We start from the raw sequence: 7,847 nt of genomic DNA, 5'->3' as shown, positions 1-7,847 counted from the left end.
AAGGGAAGTGGGGAAGAAACAAGATCAGAATCTAGATTCCCCCCACCTCGCTGGGTGTGTGTGTGGGGGGGTTGGTTGGGAGTTTCTTTTTACTCAGCAGCAGTTTTGAGGTCCTAGACCACCCACCCATTTGCACACGACTGGCTGTTTTGCTGTACGGGAAATTTTGATCCTGAGACATTTTGCCCTAACCTAAGAAACAAACCATCTTGTCCTGGGGTTCTTCAAAGAGCAGAGCCCAAGGCAGAAGCTTATGTGCTACAGCGTTATCAGGGAGTACAATCCCAGGGAAGGAGTGTGTGTGGGGGTGGGGGGGGCGGGGGGGGGCGGGGACTGAGATGGGGAAGTAGGAGAGCCAGCATGACAGTGTATTACCCACTCCACAGCCGGGGCCAAACAGCTGATTGCTGCATCTCACAGCACTTTCTTTTGAGACGATGGCAGAAGAATGTATACTCTGCCTCCTATTGGCCTGTACGCCATCAAATAGGACATAAACTGCCCACCCCCTTTACTCCACATGAATCAAGTTGAAAGAGGCGAGGCCTGTCAGGTTGCTGGAGACTCCATGGAGCTGGTCATCGTAATGGAGGCGGGAAGGGACCTCTGACTCCAGGGTCCAAGACTGAGAGCGGGATTTGACCTCGCTCTCCAGGTGGCTTCAGCACCTTCACTCTTTGCCCATTCATGTCTTTTTATCTTCTCATCTCTTTTCCCTCCTGACACTGACGTGCATCATGGAGATCCCTCTTCAAGGAAAGATTTGGTGACTAGCAGTGGGAAGTGGAACCAGAAGACAGCCTCCAGCTGTCAGCTCTTTCAGGATCTGCCTCAGCTGCAGAGAGTCTCTGACCAAGGCAATGCCTGCCCTGGGACAGTCTTTATCTGGTGAGTGAACATGGGCGGGCCATTTATGTCAGGGGTTTAAAGTCCCAGACTGTGGTTTTGGGATGACTCTGAAGGGCAGTATTCATTCCAGAGCTCCCGCCTGGGTTGGCCCGTGTTGCAGTGTGACTTCTCCCTCTGCCAGTTGTGCTTCATCCCTGTGGGGACAAAGTCCCAAAAAAAAACAGTTTCCAGGCTCTCGGCCTCACATAGAAAGGTGCTGGCTCAGGTAGTAAATGGCCATCAACTGTGATCAGATGGCCAGCAGCTGTGGCTAGTTGGCTGTCAGCTGTAACCCGTAAGCCATTGGCCACTAATATAACGGTTGTGGCTACGCTAGCAGAAAGGAATGGGGGCTAGCAAGAAGATGGTGGCTGGCAAGTGCGGACTGCTGTTAGGCAGATTATGTAGATCCTGCTTCCTGTGTCTCCAGCCCAGCTGCCAGCGAGAATATATTGGTTTGACTCCCCTACTTCTGGCTCCATGGGTGTTCCTTTTTGGCCTTACCGTGTCCTGCATTCTTGGGCGGGGAGTGGGAGCAGAGACCCCGCCGGACACCCTGCACGACAAATGGCGCAGTGAGCAGGGTCCCCCGCACGACAATCCCCTTCCTGTCACAGGTTCCTAATAAACATCTTGCACCCCACATTCCATCTTAGCATCTTCTTCTGGAGAACCCACCCTGCCACAATTAACTTACAGTACGGTATGCCCAGCATGTGTCAAATATGTACAATGAATTGGAAATTTAGGCCATTCAGGAATGTACAACCCTGGTCCCCACTAGCCTCAAGACAACTAGTCCTGAATCTGGTCCAGGAGCAGTAGTGTCAATGACAGCAGTAAATTTCTGATTCGTGTTGGTAGCACCACATGAAGATATCTGGGGCCAGAGAACCCCTGGATAGAAATTTCTGCTACTAAGTGCACAAAGCAGTGTCTTTGGGGCATTACCGTACATGTGACCTCATTTTCATCCAAAGGTTAGATAAATCCAAAGGCCAGGACATATAGGTACATTTATGTTCAGTATTTGGTGATTATAGAGCCCTCATATTTCCTCTCTAGGTTGCTTCCCGCTGCCCTGGTCTATTTATTAGACCGAGAGGCAGGAAGCCCCATATCCTTCTTTTCTGCCCCCTCTCTGCTTTTTCAGGGTGGCCGATACATTACAGTGGTTTAGGGAGTACTGGGAAGTTTTGTAGTAGCACTTGATGACAGATAGTAATAGAACATTTTCCCTAATGATTTTTAATTGTGTTTGCTCACGTTGGACACTGGGGTGGCATCATAGGGGGCAAATCCTGTGCAGCATCACAGCCTACCTTTTTCCATGAATGAAACTGAAGCAGAATGTGTAGGACAGGCTTATGTGCTCTTACATCCATATACTCCCACACACCCTCCTTAGTAGGTTCATCCTTTCTTCCATCAAGTTGTACCTGAAGCCTCTTTGTCAGTCTTCTCTCCCAATAAAAAATAATATATACTTATTTAAAGAGAAATGGAAAAGGTAATTGAGAATTAAGTATCCATTGGAACCATCTCTGTGGGACAGAGTCCCAGGGAGCAGTTTCCAGGCTCTCGGCCTCTCTTGGAAAGGTGCTGGCTCGGTTGGTTATTAGATGGCCATCAGTTGTTACCGGTTAGCCATCAGCCAATAATATAACTGCCGTGGCTATGCTGGCAAGGGAGTTGGTTGGTTGGCAGAGAAGTGGAAGGTGGATTGTGAACAGTGTGGCTCCTGCTTCCCGTGTCTCCAATCCAGCCGCCAGTGAGACTATTGTGGTGTGACTCCCCTATCCATGGCTCCGTGGGTGTTCCTTTTTGGCCTCACCATATCCTGCTTTCTTGTGCAGGTCGCGGGAGCTAAGTCCCTGCATTACAATCTCCTCTCAATTTCCATGTCACTCAACCCAGACATTAGTGTAACTGAAGCAGAGACACTGACAGGAAGCTTCCGGTTAGCTCCACATTAAAGCTCAGGCTTGACGTGGTATGTGTACTTCCAGTATCAGAAATTCCTTCCATGTTCTGCCCTAACTGTTGATTCATTTTGTGGAGCTGAGAATTGTTTGGAGATTTCCAGCTTAACTCAGTGAATTAATAAGAAACGATGCCAAAGAGACCCAAAGGAAGTCAAAGTATGCGCCCAGGTAAGTTAGGTGTTTATGCAGAAACAGGTGGGGCTCACCAACCGTCCATGTACTGCTCTACATTTCCTAGTCTCCCTTGCAGGCAAGTTAGATCATATGACTAGTTCTGCCCACTAGACTCAGTAGAAGGTAGGTATGGCACTTCTGGATTGAGCTAGTTAAGAGATGGTGGGCCTCCACCATAATCTCTTTCCTCTACTCCAGTGAATTTGAAGACCACAGCTTCTAAGTGGTGAAGCAACAAAATAGATAAAGATCACTCAAGTCACAATAGACATCTTTTCTCTTCCTGTATTCCTTGGTTCCTAGAGTGTCCTTGGGCTTTCTCGTCTCCCTCCTCACCTCCCCGATTCCTCACATTACATCTTTCCTTGGTAAAGAGGCTAGCAGTATCACTTGACAGAGGTATATATGTGAGTAATGTGAGATTCAGAGACATCCTAACCAATGTCTCTACGAGACAGTAATCTTCTGTTCTGCTATGTCGTCTCTGCCTCTGTGAGGCCCATGATGTCAGTAAGGGACCCCACTGTGCCTTTTTTATTGTTACTTCCACACCTGACAGTCCTTTAGCTAAGTATCATGTAGTTTCAATTTTTCTCATATAGTTGGATTTCATATAGTACTAAGTCTTTGTTCTCCTTTATCTACAATTAATGATAGAAAATGTTTACATTTCAATAATTTTAAGAACAATATATTTACTCTTCTTCAAGCTAATCAAATATTATTTTAACTTTTTGATGTTTATTACAAATGAGAAAATCCTTAGTCCTTTCTAAATCGATATCAAAATAAACACGTAAGGTACTACATAATATAGGTCTCTTCAAGAGAGTTCTTGTTTAACCCACTGATTATGAAATATTAGCTTTCTACACTCGTTTACCTGTACCCGGACTGAGATTCTGCCATAGCTCAGCAGAAGGAGAGACCTTTTCACATGATATTTGAACCGATCGGAGCCTCCAGGTCCGGCCACAGATTTCTTTTTCAGTTTTATATAAAATACGGATCTAAGTCCTATCTCTTTTTCCAACCAGGAAGTCGCTCATGGCTCCTGGTGTGTTCTTCTGGCTGCTCCTGCCATTGCTAACTTCACAACAAGAACATCAGGATTCCAAGGACACTGTGTCTCCTCGATTTGTCAAGGGACACTGTTCTGGCCTGCCTTCCTACTGGCATTCACATAGGTCGTTGTCTTCTCCTCTCATTCCATCCCCGGCCCCCTTTTCCAGCTGTTCCTGTGATAATGCTTGCCAGATCCTGTTATTATTGTTCTTTGGGGCCCTTTCAGAATAAGAAGTGGGCAAGTTTACAATTTAAGCCTTGTGGGATTGAATTTTCAAGTTGTGAACTTAAACCTTTTGGCGATTATTCTTGTCCAAATGCAGATTTCTGCTCTCATAAGAAAAAAAGGAAAAAAAAACCTCCAAAGACATTTGGACATCTAGTAGCTTTTGCAAAATAATGTATCGTTGGCGATTTAAGTGTAAAGGAACCAGAAACATATGGATTACATTTCATTTTAAGTGAGCATGATCTTCAAGATGAGGAGAGGTGGTCAATATTAAACTATTTGAAAGGTAAGGCAGAGAACCAGGCCTACCTTCAGGATTCTCCATCCCTGAGTAACAGGGAGCTGCTGCTATACCTGGTCCTATTGAGGCCACTGTCCAGCTGTGAGACCTGTCATATGACACAACCACTGGCATGGGTTAGGAGACCACTACTGTCCAAAGGCGTTATTGAGTGATGACTTATCACTCAAATACATTTAACACCCATAAATAAGTGGTTCATAAATAGAGGACATAACACTGATGGGATATTAAATATTTGAAGCCGTTATAATATTTCAGTTATCAACCTAGTCTTTATAAACAGAAAGTTCTGTTTTCAAATCCTAGCTAAGTGACCTTGAGCAAATCCTTTTTCTTTTCTGGGCCTGTGTCCTCATCAGCATGAGTATTATTAAATAAGACAATGTACATAAAATATGTGATTTTTCTGTGGGTGACTGCCTTCTTTCACTGAACCTAATGTGTTCAAGGTTCATTTATGTGGTAGCATATATCAGTATTTCGTTCCTTTTTATGGCCAAATAATATACAAATAATATGGCCAAGTAATAAGCAGAATATATTTTGTTTATCCATTCATAAGTTGGTGGACATTTGGGTTGTTTCCCCTTTTTGGCTGTGTCATGAATAATGCTATTATAAACATTCATGCGCAAATGCCTGATGGACATATATTTTCATTTTTGTATGGCATAATATCACTGAGCCAAGTGACATTACTATTGAAAAACGGTGACAGTGTCTCCTAAAATACTCTTCATTCATTTCTCTTATGCAGATCCCCGATTCTGCTTTGAAATAGAAGCCTGTCCCTTCCATGACCTGATTCTTTTCTTGAGTCTATAAGCTATCCCCTTAAATTACCAATATGCACCTTTTAAATTTATTTTCTGTTTAAACTTGATAATCCTAAAAGATACATCAAGCACAATAATACTCGTATGAAAGGTTTCTCCAGCACTTGCTGTGGACCAGGCACTCTGCAAAACACGTCACCTAGATTTTTTTAGTTAATCTTCACAATCACGTCTGAAATGAGTAGCATTTTGTCTCCCTCTTATGCATGAGGAAATTATATCTTTGAGAAGGCAAGCGACCTGTCCCAGGAGACACAGCGGATTAATGGAGGAGCCAGGTTGACGCTCGTTTCCCAAGTACGTGCCCTTAGCTCTCGTGCTGTTAGGCTTCCCATGGCTTCTGGCTGCCAGCCAGTGAGGGATCCTCTCTATTGAAGTGCCTTACACAGTTTTTGGTATCGAGGATAGTTCACCTTTCTCTGATGACACTTAATCACACTCTATCTTTTATTACAGTGATTTGTATACATTTCTTAACTTCCTTAGCCCAGAATCTAGTATGCATAAGAGGTAAACAATAAATATTTCTGAATGGATAAATAAACACATAGTTGAATCTATAGAAGACCAAATGAAATTTCCAGTTCCAATTAAAGAAGTAAATTGCTTTAGCAGAGCAAGTAGAGGGACCTTACTCTGCCGGCAAAAATGGTGGCAGCTACCTTTTTCCCATGAACATATTTATAATTTTGTCTTTAAAAAGCTTGTCTTATTATTACAAAATTCTGATCTCCTTTCCTGCACTTTATACACAACCCTTTAATAGGGTATGGTGGTTGAAGTCACCAAGGTTATTTTAATTAAATTCAGTAGTTAGCAAATACTGTGACAGAATTTCTCCCAAGTTATATCATTGCCCAGTAGAGCAAACAGCTTTTTACTAGAGTCTCTACACTGGGAATGTTTTCTCTTGCCTTTTTCCCCCCAACATTTTATTTACTTTTTTTCTCATCTTGCTCTTCCTAGATTTTAGTATGGCCCAGCTGAACCAGATGTCTCTCTCCTTGTCACTGTAATGTTACATTCTGGAAAGAATTGAAGGAGAAACAACTTCCCAGGTAATGACTATTGGTAAGGATAAGAATGGAGGGAGGGGAGCAGCCCAGTTGGGAAAGGCTGATGCCAGACTGGCTGGCTGACTCCAGGTAGAATTAAGCAGGGTGGTACAGACCAGCACAAATGACATCAGTAATAACCTTGTAATGTTCCCACAAACTGTATAAGTTGTCTAATTGAGTCAATTTTTTTAAAACTTTCACGGAAAAGATGCAGAATCTAAGTTTTCCTTTTAAATATTCCCAGCTGCTACCATTTACTCTCCAGGCTTCGGAGGTCTAGGATTTCAGTCCCTTTTATTATTGTCAAGGAATGCAACATTTGTTTGTTCCATGTCCCCTATAGTAATATAGAACACTTTAAGATGCCCCATCAGATGAACTATGCGATGGAAAACCAACTAGAACTCTGCAGATATGGGAAAGTGAAACTGATAACTGTAACTGGAGACAGAGGAGAAAGGCTACGGTGGACCGTGGAATTAGGTGACTTCAAAGAAAGATGAGATCCATTACGGAAGATCAATAAGGAGAATGAAAGCATTGAAGGTAGCAGGAATTTTCCTTCCTTTCAAAAAAGTGAACATATTCTATGCACTTGAAAAGTTTCTTTTTGTTTCATTTAAATGTTCTTTCCCAGTAAACGACTGGATTAAGAAACTGGTACATTTATACAAGGGAGTATTACGCAGTGATAAAGAAGAATGAAATCTTACCATTTGCAACAATATGGACGGACCTAGAGAACATTATGCTAAGTGAAATAAGTCTGACAGAGAAAGACAAATACCATATGATCTCACTTATATGGGGAATCTAAAAACAAAGAATAAATGAACGAACTAATCAGAAATAGCATCAGAGATATAAAGGGAAAACTGAGGGTTGCTAGAGGAAGGGGTGGGGGAATGAGGGAGAAGGTAAGGAGATTAGAAAGCACAATCGGTAACCACAAGATTGCCACGGGGATATGAAAGACAGTTTGGGGGATATAGTCAATAATGTTGTAAAGATTTTGTAGGGTATCTGATGGACACTTATCTTATTAGGGAGACCACTTCATGGATGGTGTAGGTGCCTGATCACTGCGCTGTACACCTGAAGCTGAAGCTGAACAATAATGAATGTCAACAATAATTTATATATATATGGTTACAAGAAGTATATATTATATAATTATATAATATATATAAAAAATATATAATTATATATAACCATATATATATGGTTACAAGAAGTGGAGTACAGCATTAGCAATAGAGACAGTAGAAATGTAATTGCCATATGTGATATCAGAAGGGTAGTAGATTG

General features: G+C 42.5%; 1 long non-coding RNA gene across 1 annotated transcript; it reads left to right on the top strand.

The window, feature by feature from the left end:
* Nucleotides 1-360: 360 nt before the first annotated feature.
* On the top strand, nucleotides 361-7,058 carry LOC308499936. Its single transcript, XR_013993657.1, has 3 exons — nucleotides 361-888; nucleotides 6,448-6,539; nucleotides 6,883-7,058. It is a non-coding gene; the product is annotated as an uncharacterized lncRNA (long non-coding RNA).
* The last annotated feature ends 789 nt before the right edge of the window (nucleotides 7,059-7,847 follow it).

Source organism: Rhinolophus hipposideros, assembly GCF_964194185.1.
Source record: "Rhinolophus hipposideros genome assembly, chromosome: 7".
NCBI lineage: Eukaryota > Metazoa > Chordata > Mammalia > Chiroptera > Rhinolophidae > Rhinolophus > Rhinolophus hipposideros.
The sequence above is the reverse complement of the archived record's forward strand: the minus strand, read 5'-3'. Positions and strand labels throughout refer to the sequence as shown.